At 37.6% G+C, this 16,707-nt stretch overlaps 1 protein-coding gene across 20 annotated transcripts in view; it reads left to right on the top strand.

Annotated features, from left to right (window-relative positions):
• BBX (BBX high mobility group box domain containing) overlaps positions 1-16,707 on the top strand; it is a 276,188-nt gene that overhangs the window by 110,280 nt on the left and 149,201 nt on the right. For 16 of the 20 annotated variants that reach the window (XM_033211372.1, XM_033211393.1, XM_033211391.1 and 13 more), the window contains one exon: positions 7,977-8,050. The gene's annotated coding sequence lies outside the window, so the exon portion shown is untranslated. Of the gene's footprint in view, positions 1-6,725; positions 6,824-7,976; positions 8,248-16,707 lie in introns of those variants that run through there. The other 4 variants (XM_033211382.1, XM_033211388.1, XM_033211392.1 and 1 more) reach the window with 2 other exon arrangements.

Raw genomic sequence — 16,707 nt, 5'->3', positions numbered from 1 at the left:
GCATTGGCTTGCTGTTTATTCTTTAGTCAGTATATAATTTGAATGTAGTTAGAATGTAATAAACTGACATTAACTTTTTAAAAAATAATAGACTTTTTTTTTTAGAAGTTTTAGGTTCACAACAAAATTGTGTGGAAACTACAGAGAATTCCTCTATACCGTCTACACTGACATTAACTTTTTATTCTAAGGTATTTATAGGAATATTTAGGAACACAGGGAAATATTTTACATGCTCACTTCTACAGCTAACAGGCTGTGGAAGGCATCTTTCTTTGCCTTCAGACTAGAAAGGAGAAAGTGTTTTAGAGCCAAGAAACATTTTCTGATTCTGACTGAACATTGACAGTAAAAACTTAGGCCCTGGTTTTATGATACTTTTCCAGCTGAACGCTTCTGTAGAGGAACACAGGAAGAGTAGGGATGCGTTGTAATCTGGTCTGGAGCCTTTTGCTAGTCTGTGGATGACAAACTGCAGATCAAACGGATTGATCATCTTCCAGAAGGGCAGTGTGATACAGGGCAAGTGTACTGACCATGGCAGTAGCCTTGGCTTCTGGCCTACCTCTGCCTCTGTCTTGGCTGTGTGGTTGATGGGTTGAACTGAGTGGCTTCAAACTCTTATCTGCCTCCAACATTCTGTCATCCTGTGATTTCACAGGATGTGTGATAGGGAAAAACATCAACTCCTACAAGGGCAGCAGTGTGAAGTCATGAGAAAAGCAATGTGAAGACCTGGGATGTTGTCACAGCTCTGTCATAAACCAGCTGATGGTCTTTTGTGTAGTCACTTAAACTTTCTGGGTCCTACTTGGCTTCGGCTATGGAAATGTGATTGGACTTCCCTGATGGACTCTAAGGAAAGTTTCTTGGATTCCTTCCTTCCCTCCCTTCTTTCCTCCTTCCCTTTACTTTCTTCTTTCCTTTCCTTTCTTTCTCAAGGCCTTGAGACAGGATCTTACTCTGTTACCCAAGTGGAAGGCAGTGGTGCAATCATGGCTCCCTGCAGCCTTGAACTACCAGGCTTAAGCCATCCTCCCACCTCGGCTTTCCAAGTAACTGGTATTAACTACAGACACAAACTACCAAGCCTGACTAATTAAAAGAAAGAATTTGTACAGGCAGGTCTCACTGTGTTGCCTAGGCTGATCTCGAACTCCTGGTCTCAAGCAGTCCTCCCACCTCAGCCTCCCAAGTAACTGGGACTATAGGCGTACATCACTATGCCCAGCAGTTTTTAAAATATTTTGTACAGGCAGGGTCTTCTCAGTGTGTTGCCCAGGCTGGTTTTGAACTCCTGAGTTCATGTAATCCTCCTGCCTTGGCCTCCCAAAGTGCTAGAATTATAGGCGTGAGCCATGGAACCCAGCCTAGTTTTCTGATTTAAAACAACTAATTGCCATGTGATATTCTTTGTCTCAAGGATAACTGCTTTGTAATAAGTTACTTTAAAGGAGCATCTTGACAGTTGCCATTAGTCACTTTTGAGTAGACTCCTTTGTGTCTTCATTATCAGGAATATCCTGATAATATAGTATTAAATTAATATATCTGTAACAAATCTTTCAGCAATTTGCTGCAAATATATTAGACACACTTGAAACAGGTACTTTTTCTGGACAGTACAGTTTTTTGTTTTTTAAAAAGTAGCATATGGCCGGGCGCGGTGGCTCAAGCCTGTAATCCCAGCACTTTGGGAGGCCGAGACGGGCGGATCACAAGGTCAGGAGATCGAGACCATCCTGGCGAACACAGTGAAACCCCGTCTCTACTAAAAATACAAAAAACTAGCCGGGCGAGGTGGCGGGCGCCTGTAGTCCCAGCTACTCGGAGGCTGAGGCAGGAGAATGGCGTGAACCCAGGAGGCGGAGCTTGCAGTGAGCTGAGATCCGGCCACTGCACTCCAGCCTGGGCGACAGAGCGAGACTCCGTCTCAAAAAAAAAAAAAAAAAAAAAAAAAAAAAAAAGTAGCATATGACCAGACACAGTGGCTAACGCCTGTAATTCCACATTTTGGGAGGCCGAGGTGAGAGGACTGTTTGAGCTCAAGAGTTCAAGATGCCAGCGTGGGTAATGTGGAGAAACCGCTCTTCTACGAAAAAAAATAAAAAATAAAAATACACACACACACACACACACAGACAAATTAGCTAGGTGTGGTGGTGTGTGCCTACAGTCCCAGTTACTCAGGAGACTGAGGTGAGAGGATCACCTGAGCCCAGCAGGCAGAGGTTACAGTGAGCCGAGGTTGCACCACTGCACTCCAGCCTGGGCGACAGAGCGAGACCCTGTCTCAAAAAAGCAAAGGAATGTATTATAATTTTTGATCAAAATATGCTGTTAAATGACATTATTTAATATATTAATAAGGGAAAATAAGAGATCAGTGTCCTTTGCTTCTTGGAACTGAGTATTTTCCATTTAAAATTATGTAAACTGATAATTAATGACTTCCCTTTTTATCAAATGACTTTGGACTAAATTTTTTTTATTAAGAATGTGATTTTTTTATATATTGCAAATTATTGCCAAATTATTGCTGACGTGAAAGCAGCCAAGGGAACACTTTCTTGCCTCAACAGACAAGGTGGTCTTAAGGTTTCTCCAGTGGGTTTCATTTGCAGAACCCCTTCCTGAAGGTGCCGACTGGTGCCTAAAGAGTGTAAGTCAGGGTTTTCTTCAGCTAACCCAGTCTCTGAGGGGTATCCTATGGGGCTGGGATTATCTTCACTGTTTATTTTCCAGCTTAGTTCTCAGTGGCTTGATAGAGCTTATGAATCTTCCCAAAGATCCTGGAGCTTCCCTGTCATTATTCCTGATGTAGCTGCTGGCAAACATGTTTTTATGTTTCCTGGAAGTGAAACTCTTTTTACCTTAAATGTGTGGTATCCCATACCTGAGAAGGGCTCGTTGATACAATTCATGTTTAAAAGAGGCATCTGACTGGACTAATGCCTACTCATTTTACATCTCCACTTACGGAAACTGCAGACATTCATGGTTCCACCATGGTCCTTGCAGCAAAAATCTTAAGGCAAGTGCTCATTATAATAAGATATTTGTATTATTAAATCAGCTAATGTACATTGAAATTGGTAGGGTTAAAAGTGAGACTGTCAGAATTAAATATATATGAAAGCCATCTAAATTAAAATAAAATCTATGGTGAAATAACACTTGAGAGGTAGCAATTCATTCAGCATCCAAATGCTGAGAATAGTCAAGGCAAACTTAAGTGTGTTCACAATGTAACTTTATTAAATGCTTTTCTACCCCTTAGTTTTATCTCTAATAAGATTACTGACATTTATTGAGCACCTATTGTATACCAAATGCTGTGAATTTATAATATCTTCTGATAATTCTGAAGGCAACCATGAAAGATGTAGGGATTGTTATCCCAATTTTGCTGATAAGGAATAGAGGCTCAGAGAGGCTTAGGCATTGGCCCACAATTGCAGGATAGTAAACCTAAGGCCAGTATGCTTAGTATACCACCATGCTGCTAACATTAGTCTGCTATTTAGGAAACTATGGAGAGAAAAAAGAGCAAATCACATTGCTTTCTCATTTGCCCACATTTCATGTCCTACTTTCTCATGTGAACCCTGTACTTCAACCAGATCTGCTGCATATGCCTCCTATCCCTTCCAGCAAGTCATGATTGCTTTAGTATTGAAACTTTGCTCGTCCTAGGCCTTTAACACTCTCCTCCATCCTGTCTGTCTGTATTCCTAATTGCCGTTGGTTCTACAGGCTCCAGTTTTATTCATCTCCTAGATCCCCTGGAATATTCTAACTTTAAAAAATTTCTTTGCTTACCATTTTGACATTTATTACATATTATGCTATTAATATTTAACTTTGTTTGTTTGTGTACGTGATCACCCAACTATATCTCATCAGCTTTAAGAAAGCAGTAACTCTTTTATAATAGCTGTTTGGTGGTTGTTGTTGTTGTTGTTGTTTTGTAAGATGGAGTCTTGCTCTGTTGCCCAGTCTGGTGTGCAGTAGTGCAATCTTGGCTCACTACAACCTCCGTCTCCCGGGTTCAAGTGATTCTCCTGCCTCAGCCTTCAAAGTAGCTGGGATTATAGGCACCCAACACTGTGCCCAACTAATTTTTGTGTTTTTAGTAGAGACAAGGTTTCGCCATGTTGGCCAGGCTGGTCTTAAACTCCTGACCTCAGGTGATCCACCTGCCTCGACCTCCCAAAGTGCTGGGATTAACAGGCATGAGCCAGCGTGCCCGCTCTATTATAATAGTTTTTGCAGTGTTAATGCATAGTAGGTTAGTAATTTCCCAAATAGTAAAAGGCTACATCATTTGCCTTGCTATTCTGTTGGCATATAGGTAGGTGGTAGGTAATTTTTCTTTTTTTTTGTTTTTTTGGGACTGAATCTCACTCTGTTGCCCAGGTTGGAGTGCAATGGCAGTATCTCAGCTCACTGCTACGTCCACCTCCCAGGTTTAAGCAATTCTCCTGCCTCAGCCTTCTGAGTAGCTGGAGCTATAGGCCCACACCATCATGCCCAGGTAATTTCTGTATTTTTAGTAGAAATGGGATTTCACCATGATGCCCGGGCTGATTTTGAACTCCTGAGCTCAAGTGATCTACCTGCCTGGGCCTTCCAAAGTGCTGGGATTATAGGTGTGAGCCACCAACACCTTGCTGGTCATTTTTTAAAATAAGTTTATACTTGGTTCAATATTGAGTACTGGAGGGGAGAGGATTTGCAAATCTTTCGTCTGCTATTATAAAGGCCCCGTCTGAAACAATGAATGCTGTAGTTTTCTGTCCGTGCTACCTAGTGTTTTCTGATACTGTTTTTGGAGAATCCAAACAAATGGACAAATCTGTAATTACTTAGTAGTTACTTTGGTTTACTGCCAAATTATCTAGGGAACTCTTAAGACATATTTATATTTAATGTTTTTCAACTGAAAGGCTCTAGGAGTAATGAGGAAATGCCAAGGTAGGGGTGGGAAGGTGACAAAGAGGTAATTCAGATTTGCATTTTTTTTTTGAGAGATTTCCATTCTCAGTATAGCTGACATTGTAATTTCAGTTAAAGACTGGTGCTTGGCCAGAAATGCCTGTGAAACAGCTGTGGTTTAAGCTTCAACTGTAAAAGACAGATGGGTGATTTTAACAAAAGTTTTGTCTTTATTCATAGTTTATGTTGTCACTTTTATTTTATATGTGTGTGTATGTGAGTGTATATATGTTCCTGCAGTTATCTTTATATGAAGATATTTTATTCCAGCAAATGATTTAACTAGAGATCAGACTGTCAGTTTATCATTTCTAGGCCTTTAGCCTGTAGTGGACAACAGTGACCTGAGGCATGGAATTCATTGGCCAAAATTGCATAGCAGTTGATATAACAACATCATTTTCAGTACTATAAATTGCATAATGTGTCTGAGGCTACTGTTGGGAATAACAGAATATATGGAGTGGGAAATGGTTATGCATGCCCAGGACAGGGAAGGCTTTAATTAAATCAAGAATTTTTTGGCTACAAGCACGACTACATTATATTACATGGAAGTAAAAGCTTGGTGATTAAGTTCATTTTATCAACATGTAGTATATAAAATAGTGAGTTGATCGGAAGATAAGAATTGTATTCACATAAAGGTAGAGAAGTAGTTTTATAGTAGGAAAAATCTTTTAAGAAAACTTGCATTATAAAGTGGAAATTGGAATACAGTACCTGCTGAGGAAATGGAGGAAGTCAGGGGACAGTTTTGTGGAAGAGTGGGTATTAGAACTCCTAGTTTGTGACCTGTACTTGCTTTGGGTCTCAGAAGTCGTGCTGGCTCTTAGATTAGAAATACAGCCTCTTTGAAAGCATAAATGTAGTTGAAAGCAATAATTTTAAAATTTGCTTTTTCATCCCCTGCTTCCCCCCTCTTTAAGGTATAAAAGCATGAGTATTCTGTCTTCCGAAGGATGAGGAAAAACAATCCTTATTTCCTTTTCCAGCAGTTTGGCCATTTTTGTTGTTGTTTTTACTGCATAAATGGAGAGGCGTCTGTACCACGCATGGTATCATGCCCAGCAATTTTTTTTTTCATTTGAATGTAATTGTTCCTTAGCAAATAATTGCAGTCCAGAATGACTTTTATTGAGCTTGATTGAATTAGGGGTATGTATGAAAATGAGTTAGTTAAAGCTTAATCTATTACCCAGAGAATTGATGAAAATATCAGAAAAGCAGTCATTCATGGGGATTAAATATTCTTCTCTGTAAGTGGGCAGCATGGTTACCTCAGAGTCCCTTCTGCACTGACTAGGTAGTAGTGACATCAGGGTGCAAAACACAGATTTGGCATACTAGGGGATTTTGCAATGACGTGCCTTTGAATGTTATGCTGGACATTAACACTGATTGGGAATCTGCCTCATTGTAACAGGTGGCACTTCACCTTTTTTAGAATAAAAAGCTTTTTAAAACAGCACCTCAAGGGGGAGTGTGAGAGCTGTGCCAAAAAGCCAGTTGCTTCAGCATGTTTCAGTGGTGGTTTAGGCCACATCTGTAAGATAGGTTTTTCAGATGCCAAGTCAGATGCCCTGTTTGTAAGGGACAAATAATATATAATACATGGCTGTCCCACCTGCCATTATGAAGTTTCTCAGAGGGAATCCTGGGCTGTGCCAGATCAGTGCTGGCTAGGACTGGGAGGGGGGTGTGCAGTGTCATGGGTGGGAAGCAGAGGCCTTGAAAAGGGAAAGACAAGTTCCTAATGAGGCAGTGGAGCTAATCACCGGGACTCAGGAAGCCAAGGCCCTGTGGGAGTGATTGGAGGTTGAAAGTAAGCCAAAGTGGGACCCAGAGAACACAGATAGGTACCAGGTGGCTCAGATGAAAATCTGCCCAGGCATTGGTCTCAGGGCACATTCAAGTCACCGTTCTGTAGGGCTGTGCTCATACTTAGGGCACTCCCCCCTGCTGGGCCACCTGCCTCTCTGATATGTCACATCACCACTCATTTCCATCAAATCAGAACGCTCTCTGAAATACTAGTGATTTAAATGCAGACCAGACTATGCTGCAACTGCTTTTCTGAGGCTACTCATGTGGCCATTTGTAATAGCCAGATAAAATTTGGAGGGTTTCTGTTTGGCTGTCAGAGAACTTATGATATTCAATTTCCACAGTATGTAGCTTACAGATTGAGAAGAAATATATTGTCATAATCTGCCTAGAGCAGGGAGTTGTTTCTTTTAGTTGAGTGTGGATTTAGTTTCACCACTGAAGCAACCTAAATCTGTCTTACAAAGAAACATAAATGATAACTTTTGAATTCTTAGAAATGATACAGTTTAGGGATATGTATTTGCAGTGTTATTAAAATAAAATTCCATTAGTTTACATGTACACCATTTCACTGATTTTGATCTTATATGTACTTCATCCTTTATCCTTAAAAAATAAAAATTATTTTCTATTTGGACCCCTCACCCCAGGCTGCTTTCTTGTTTGTTCATTTTTACTATCTTGCCCTATTAACTTTAAATTATTTAAAAGGTAAATCATAAATATTAATATCTGAATCACAGTTTATCTAGTTGAGTGGGGCCAGTCATTTAAAATAACTTGGATTTAATCAGGGTGTCTGTTTAACCCTATGTTTTTCCAGGGGATTTGCCTGTAATTCTACACTTAATTATAGCCAAAAGGCCAAGAAGTTATTGCCCATGATTAGTTCTTAGTATGTGTAACCTTAATCTCAGAATTCCCATTGAATAATTTTAATGACCGTCTTTTTGTTAAAATTGACAGTAAACACTTTAGGCCACTTTCTCTAACTAGCATTGGTGTAGGGAGATTTGCCTCATGTTGATTGTTTGGCTGGTAATTCATTTTATTTGGAGATTATTTTGCTAAAGAGAATGAATGTCAGCTTTATTTGAAAGACCTTCCTGGCTCACCATTTTAACTACTTTTTTGTGGATCCTTCACAGAATCCCACTGCATCACAGAAGCTGGAAGTTCTGATGTTCCACTGAAATCACAATGGAAAGTCTTGACTTGACTGGTAAGAGCTGTTGTGAAGGTCCATCTTACTTACTTACCTGGAAGCAGTGAGGCAGTCAAGAACTATGTGCTGTCAGAGCTGGTCTCAACTTTTCCCCATAATCCATCTTGATCAAGGAAGTGTGATAATTGGATATTTTTTTTCTTGTCAATTTTATTATTTTTTAAAGTGTGACTTTTATTAATCTCCATTATCAAGTAAGTCAAATTTTCTTTTAAAATCATGAAAATTTTAAAACTAGCCATTTCAAAATCTCTGATTCGTTTCTCCACAGTACTGCATTATTGGTGAAAGTGAGTTTTCTAAAGTCCTAGATACTTAGAGGTTATATACCTAAATAAGTATTAAATTGATCTATTCCCCAAAAGCTGCTTTTTGTACTCCTGTTGGCTTTAATTGAAAAATGAATCAGTATCGAAGCATTATGGAGTTTTTCTTACCTGTTAAAAATAATAAAGGTAGGTGTAGCTGCATCTTGAAACCACTTTAAATATGAAAACCACATAATAAAGGAAAAAGTTGAGATTTTAAAATATATACATGTGCCAAATTATATAAAATTCTGAAACTTGCAGATACTGTAACTGTCTTTTTGTATGTTAGTTATTTTCAAAGCTGTTGTTTTAGGGGGAAAAGTTTTTAACTTTAATGTATGGCAATAATATTTTAAAATTAGTTTTAATAATAATTACTTAAATGCATAGAGTTTCCCCAATCTGGGAATCAGATGTGGGATTGCTTTACTGGTATCTGAATACTTTATGGTGAACTGATGATATATAAGACTGAGGAACTGTTGTAAATTAAAATGAGCAAATATAGTAAATATTGTTTAGTTATAGTTTTCAGGAAAGGAACTTATTCTTTAACTTTTTAGTTAAGATTAATCCAAAACCTTTTCTGTTTTAAAGCATCTTTTGTAGCTTATTACATCTGTCTAGATTATGTGTCTACCTTTCCCTTTTGGTAACTATATCACTGAATGTTGCTTCTGTGATGTCAGCATAGATATAAGGCCTCTGAACCAGTCTCCTAAAGGTCATTGTCTAGGATTGTACACATAGTAAAATGTATATGATTTACTTGAATGTGTATTTATAATAGGGCATTTAAACAACAAGAAAACTTTAATGCCAGTGAGAAGACTGGAATTTAATTGCTGTTTTTCTTCTTCACTGTGCTATCCTTCAAGGTACATTTGATACAAATATTAATACAAATTCTGAATTTAAGAATGCCAGCCAGAATACAGTTAATTATGGTTTTATTGAGTCAGCAGTATAGACTATGGAATTTTCAAAAATTGATACTGAAATTTCAAGTATGTTCTCGTTTGCTAATCTAAAAGAGAGTTGAGTATGGTGAGGTTTAAAGAAAATGGAATTGGTAGCAGTATTCTGAATTTGCTAAATATGAATACATATACAGAAAGCAAAGCCCGGACCCTTTATCTGACCTATTCAGAAAAACTAAGTAATGAACCAAGATTGCTATGGCAGATTTCACTAAGTAGCCATCTGAGCCAACAATTTCTGAATGTTAATCAGATTATTGCAATAGAATGTTTTATTGACTATAAGCAGAAATTGACAGAAATTCACACTAATGATAAAATTTAAAATGGAAGCTTAATTGCAGATGGCTAACACTGCATACTTTCTAGCTGACCTATATGTTTGTCTTAAATACAGTATTAACTGAGAAATAGAAAAGATGCCATACAAAACCAGGAGTAATTGAGGAAACAAATCCTAGAAGATGTTACTTGGCAAAAGGATGCCAGGGTTCAATAAATCTGGAAAACAGATCAGTCAACTTAGTCAATTACATTTCAATATCAGAAGAGCCTTCAAATCTTAGTGGTTTATGGCAATAAACATTTATTTCTCATTTGTGTTCATGTCCCTGATTAGTCTCCTGCCACTCTGCTCTGTGTCCTGTTCATTCCTGAACCAAAACTGAAGGAGCAGTCTTTCTGGCACGTACACGTCTTGCAGAGGAAAGAGGAAAGAGAAAAGTGATGGAACTATGACTCTTAAGAAGGGTGCTTGGAAGTGGCACATGTCATTAACTCTCATGTTTAATTGGCTGGAGCATGTCACAGGGTGAAACCTGCATCATGTGAAAGAGTGGCCTTGTAAGAGGGGATGGGGAAAGACTGATAGGGAGAAACAGTACATATTTTAACTATTACATCTGCAAAATACCATCTACTGCTTTTTAAGAGACATTTTATCTGCAAAGTACCATCTACTGCTTTTTAAGAGACAGAGCGCACATAATGTATTAAAGATTCCAGGAAGTTCTTCAGTAAATTAATCTGTTTAACATGTCAAATTATTTGACCATGAATCTTTCTGTTGTTATGTGGAATGCTGTCAGTGACAAGTTTTAGGGATACAATCCAAGAGTTTCTTGATGTTTTGAGCCTTACAACTTTCCCTAAAACTTACAAAAAGTTTCTAATGTGTATAATAGACTTACATTATTCTTTTATAGGTAATTTTAAAGTGAATAAAACTTACTGCAAACTGGACCCTCCGTAATTTGCATACAGAATTAGAGAAAGGAAATATGATACTTAAAATAATTCTTTTACCTATATATAATAGGTTACAGAACTTTGACAGATATTATCTAATTTGATATAGGATGAGAATGCGGAAATGGGTACTTTGCTTTTTCCAGTAGTAATATATTAATCATACTGGATATAACTGTAGCCAAATGCCTTTGTCTACTTAAGTTCAATTTCAAGAATCATTGTAGTGATGAAGAATGCAGACACCATAGGGAACTTAACAATTGCATCTGGGAGTTTTCTACCTGAGGTCACATTTACTATACAGTGACTTTTGCATTATTATTATCTCTTAAATCTTCTAGAAAATTGTTAGCACATAGAACTCCTTAGCCAATGGTGGTTTTATTCATCTCACAGATATTAAAAAACATTATTATCAAACTTGTGTGGATTAAGATGATTGATTTAAACATCCAGTAGTATATAAACAATGCTTTGTGATAGTTTATAGTTCCTTAAGTTTGGGAGTAAGGAACATGCTTAGACATCTGTATTAGTCTGTTCTTATGCTGCTAATAAAGACATACCCAAGACTGGGTAATTTATAAAGGAAAGAGGTTTAATGGATTCACCGTTTCACATGGTTGGGAGGCCTCACAATCATGGCAGAAGGCGAAGGAGGAGCAGAGGCACGTCTTACATGGCAGCAGGCAGGAGAGCATGTGCAGGGGGACTCCCCTTTATAAAACCATCTGATCTCTTGAGACTTATTCACTATTACAAGAATGGCATGGAAGAAAACCCACCCCCATGATTCAGTTACCTCCCACCAGGTCCATCCCATGACATGGGGATTAGTACAATTCAAGGTGAGATTTGGGTTGGGACATAGAGCCAAACCATATCAACATCTGTATCTTAAAAAATATATATCTAGATATACATATAGATATATAGATATACACACACACACAGTTAGAAGGCAAAACAGTACAGCAAAACATGGGTTTGGGATTCAGAGATATCCTAGTTTTGGCACTTTTTAATTGAAAGCATTTGGGTGATTATATTTGACCTCTCTGAAATGTTATTTTCTCATTGTGGTATAGGGATAATGATCTCTACCTTGTAGGATTGTGAGAATTAAATGAGATAATTGGATTAATTGCTTGAAAAGAGTCCCTGGCACATAGAAGCACTCAAGAAGTAGTAGTTTGTAAAAGAAAGATGTGATCAAAATTCAAGAATCTTGATACCCTGTACCATACCTCTCTGATAGACATCCAACAGTGCATATCTAAAATGTGTTTGTTTATAAACACATATGTCCACACACCTGCCAAGGGTTTTTAAAAAAATTGTCCTGAATGCGTAAGAACTTATGCGTTCTTCTTTACTTCTACTGGAAGTTGGAAGTGGCTTTATCCTTACTGCTGAGAGAAAGGGTGAATCCTGTAGAAATATTAGTTACCCCATGATCTAATAATTAACTTCTTGTCACTAAGAATTTAGAAGTCCCAAGGACAAAGTGATGGCCAAAAGCTCATATACTTTATGGCTTTTACTCTGCATATTAATAAGGTCAGCATTAAGTTGCAAAAAGTATCAAATTTTATATAATCTTGAGGCAAGGTACAAGAACAGAAAATGGTACTACTGGAATTTTTTTCCTCATATAGAGCAACTACTGTTTGGTTTCAGAAGAAATAGCATTTCTATTTTAAGATTTTTATGGTACTGTTCTCCAGTGTGAAGGTTTAACTAATTTAGACTCCTTAAAGCAGGGGTCCCCAACTTCCTGGGCCTCTGACTGGTACTGGTCCATGGCCTGTTAGGAACTGGGTTGCACAGCAGGAGCTGAGCACCACCTAAGCTCTGCCTCCTGTCAGATCAGCAGCAGCATTAGATTCTCATAGGAGTCTGAACTCTACTGTGAACTGCATATATGAGGGATCTAGGTTGCATGTTCCTTATGAGAATCTAATGCCTGATTATCTGAGGTGGAACAGTTTCATGCCCAAACCATCCCCCCCACGTCCCCTACCATTCGTGGAAAAATTGTCTTCCATGAAACCGGTCCCTGGTGCTTAAAAAACTTGGGGACCACTGCCTTAAAGAACTTCTCTATTGACATTGTCCCCTTGTACTTTCAGAATCAAGTACAACATAGTAATATCTTTTATGATTCAAAGCCTTATGCTTTTTCTAAAATGACTGTTTGTTTAATTTTAAAATCACACATGTATATAAAAATGATTTTTTGGGGCCTGAATTAGTCTTCAAATTGTTCCAGGCTCTTCTCTTTATAAATGGAGTATCTTTGTAACTATTAGTTGCTTATTCACCTGAATTATTGGTGGAGTAAAACCACCTCAAAAAATATAAACTCTTCATCTTTAGAGGTTGTATTAGTTTGTGTGTGTTGCTGTAACACATTAAAAAAAAATGTCAGACTGGGTAGTTTAAACAACAGACATTTATTTTAAGTTGAAAGCTCTGGAGGCTAGAAGACAGTGACTAAGATGCTGGAAAAGTCAGTTTCTAGTGAGGTCTCTCTTCCTGGCTTATACCACCAGAAGGGGCTACCTTCTTGCTATGTCCTTACATGGCCTTTCCTCTGTGTAGGCTGTAAGCTCTAGTGCCTCTTCCTCTTCTCGTAAGTACACCAGTTCTTTGGGATCAGGGCCCCATCCATATGACCTTGCTTAACTTTTATTTCCTCTTTATAGACCATGTCCCATCACATTGGGTACTGGGGCTTCAAAATATGAACTTGGAACGGGACACAATTTCATCTGTAACATAGGTTTTTGTTTTTCTTTACCACAGAATGAAGTAAAAGTGTTTTAAAAAATACTTCCTACGTGATTTAGTCTATAAACGAGATACTTGGTTTGTTACAATCTTCTAAGATTCTAAAAATATCTTTGATACTTTTGAGGAGGAAGACGTTTGAAATTACTGAATTCCTGTTTCTTCCACTTTGAAGTCACCATTCATGAAAATAAGGTTCTTACAAGTGAAGGAATTAAGCCTAAGAACTTGAAAATTCAAGTGATTTATATAATGGAGGAATTACATCATTGTAAAAATTGACTTCCATGTGTATTTATTGTTATCTAGGAATACTGGGAATGTTTTTGAAAATTAAGTTGAAGAAGATAATCACTCTTTTGGGTTATACCTGTTTCTGTTTACTGTATCAAGCCAATTCACATTTTGTAATGCAGTATTCTTTTACTTTGTGAATCCGTTGAGAGTGCAAACAGGGAAATGGCATATACTTAAGATTTTGGTAAACAGAAAAAAAAAGATTGTGTATTTGAAATAATGCCAGCAGCTTCTGCTCAGTCTAAGTCTGATAGATCTATTTAATTATTGTCCTGTCTCCTTACCTGCCTTCTTTCTTTTTTTCCAACCCTTCATCAGCGACCCTGTGAGTAGAGTACATGTGAAGGTTGTGAGATTTAAGGCAGGCACTTTGGGTCATGTTGGGCTTTAAGAGATGCAGTGTGATACCTGGCTTCAGTTAATGTGTACCAGAAAGGTTGACTAAAGTCAACATTTGAGTGTTTTGTTCTGGAAGGTATTTGTAGGATATTGCTGTATTCAAATTGATCTGTGAAGTTGATAGACAAGAATGCTGTGTTTGTTTTGCATTATCTTGTATAACCTGCTTAATTTGCAGTTGTTTTGCCTCTACTGTGGCTATATTACTGCTCATATAAAACAGATGAGTTGGCCGGGCGCGGTGGCTCAAGCCTGTAATCCCAGCACTTTGGGAGGCCGAGACGGGCGGATCACGAGGTCAGGAGATCGAGACCATCCTGGCTAACATGGTGAAACCCCGTCTCTACTAAAAAATACAAAAAACTAGCCGGGCGACGTGGCGGGCGCCTGTAGTCCCAGCTGCTTGGGAGGCTGAGGCAGGAGAATGGCGTAAACCCAGGAGGCGGAGCTTGCAGTGAGCTGAGACCCGGCCACTGCACTCCAGCCTGGGCGGGGCAGAGCGAGACTCCGTCTCAAAAAAAAAAAAAAAAAAAAACAGATGAGTTATATAATTATTTCAGTGTTCTTAACATTTACTATAAAGCAGTTTATTACCAAGTGTCTCATGGCGGAAATGCTCCGTTTTAGGATATTAAACATTGCCATAGGGAATTAGAGTGCACAGGTTTCTGAGAGAGCCAGCCAGATGTGGGGGAACTGGCTTCTAAAGAGGACTTAGCTACCTACTGTTTATGTGGTGAGCACTGTCCTAATACATTGTGTCACAATAGTTATACTGAAGAATTGCCAGATAAGAGAAAAGTAAAACCTATCAAATGTGAGGTGTATCCATGTGCAGAGTGGTATATACCCTCCTGTCCATGAAGGCAGCACCTGGATGGACATGAAACTCTGTCCATGCCTTCAATAGAGTTTTTGAATACCACTATGTTTTCAGCATTGTTAGAGTTACCAAATCATTAAATGGGTGTATTATAAAAGTCAATAAAGAAAAGTTTGAAGTCAGCAGCTATTGTCAATCCCCTTAAATACCAAACCTCTTTTTATAACAATCATTTTGTCAGGCCATTTGGAAGGACAGAAGCATACAGATCATCTTTCAATTCATTTGGTGAAGTGAACATTTAAATAAATCATAAAGTTTTCAGGTTTGAAGGTTTAGTTCCTGTTAAAATGCCAGGAGTTACCTATCTTTATTATTCACCTAGAGTTTCACTTTTTAGAGAACAAAAGATACATCTTTCTAAAAAGGCTATTATATCTTATTGATAGTAGAAGTGTTTCAATCATGTCTCTTTTTATGAGTTTTTCCCTAATCAGCAAAATTATAGATTTTTTTTTTACCAGCTTTCTGCTATAATAGAATATTTTATACATTGGGGTTTACTATGCGCCATGAAAAAGTATTTTAGAACTTTTACTTTTGAATACTTACAAAGATCTTGATTCCTACCTCTAGATTGTCAGCTGCAAAATGCTCACTGTTGATTCCCAAATATTAATATGGATAGGCAGAAACTTAAGGGTTTCCTTATGGGAGACAGATCTAAATGGATCACTTAAAAAAAAGTGGTTGTTTTGTTTTTGTTTTTTTGTTTGTTTTTAACTGTAGAGTGATCTCTTAGAAACATGGGCTGTGGAGTCAGATAGATCCAAGACTACACTAACTCGGCCGTTTACCGTAACTGGGATGTGGTAAAGTTACTTAGCTTTCTGTGAAATGGGGCAAATACCTGCCATGTAAAGTTGTTAGAGGATTAAAAGTACTAGAGGGTATAATGTCAACCCAGCATATGGCAGGGACTATTAAGGAAATGTGTTCTTAAAATGGACAGTAAATAAAAAAATGATCTATAACTTTTTTTGCTTCTTAACTGGTCCTTGAAATTTAATTTCATGTTTATTACTATCTCCATTCACAACAAGATAAATGGTCTGGCTTCAAACTGTACATTTTTACTATGTTGGGAAAATCTTAATTGAATTTGGACTTGCTTTCCTGATGATTTTATTAGGAAAGAATAAGTTAACATTTACTCTTATTGTTGATTTCTTAAAATATTTTCTGTACAATTGTAAGTGATAGAAGTTTGATTTTGTACCTCCTGCAATTTTGCAATTTTAGTAAAGCCCAAACATATGAAAATACTAGGAAATAAGTCATTTATCATTCAGTGGATTATAGTTAAGAATATTATTGCTACCTGCTATTAGTATTAACAAGATTATCAGCCCAAACTATGTAAATTTTTTAAGCATAAGAACAAATTTATATAGTCTAGATGATTTTCTTCAAAGACTATAATTATTTGAACAAAACAAGGAGATATATAGTATGATTCTTAATGAAAATTCACTTAGTATGGGAATTTAAAGTATGATAATTATTTTTTTTTTTTTAAGAGATAAGGGCTCATTCTGTTGCCCATGCTAGAGTGCAGTAGTTTCATCAGAGCTCACTACAGCCTTGAACTACCAGGCTCAAGTGATCATCCTGCCTTAACCTCCCAAATAGGCAGGACTTCAGGCATGTGCCACCACACCTGGCTAAGTTTCTTTAAATTTATTTTTTGTAGAGATGGGGTCTTACTTACTATGTTGCCCAGGCTGGTCTTGGCTGCAA

This window comes from Trachypithecus francoisi, unplaced genomic scaffold, assembly GCF_009764315.1.
Source record: "Trachypithecus francoisi isolate TF-2019V2 unplaced genomic scaffold, Tfra_2.0 Lachesis_group0, whole genome shotgun sequence".
Taxonomy (NCBI): Eukaryota; Metazoa; Chordata; class Mammalia; order Primates; family Cercopithecidae; genus Trachypithecus; species Trachypithecus francoisi.
This window is presented reverse-complemented; position numbering and strand designations above follow the sequence as displayed.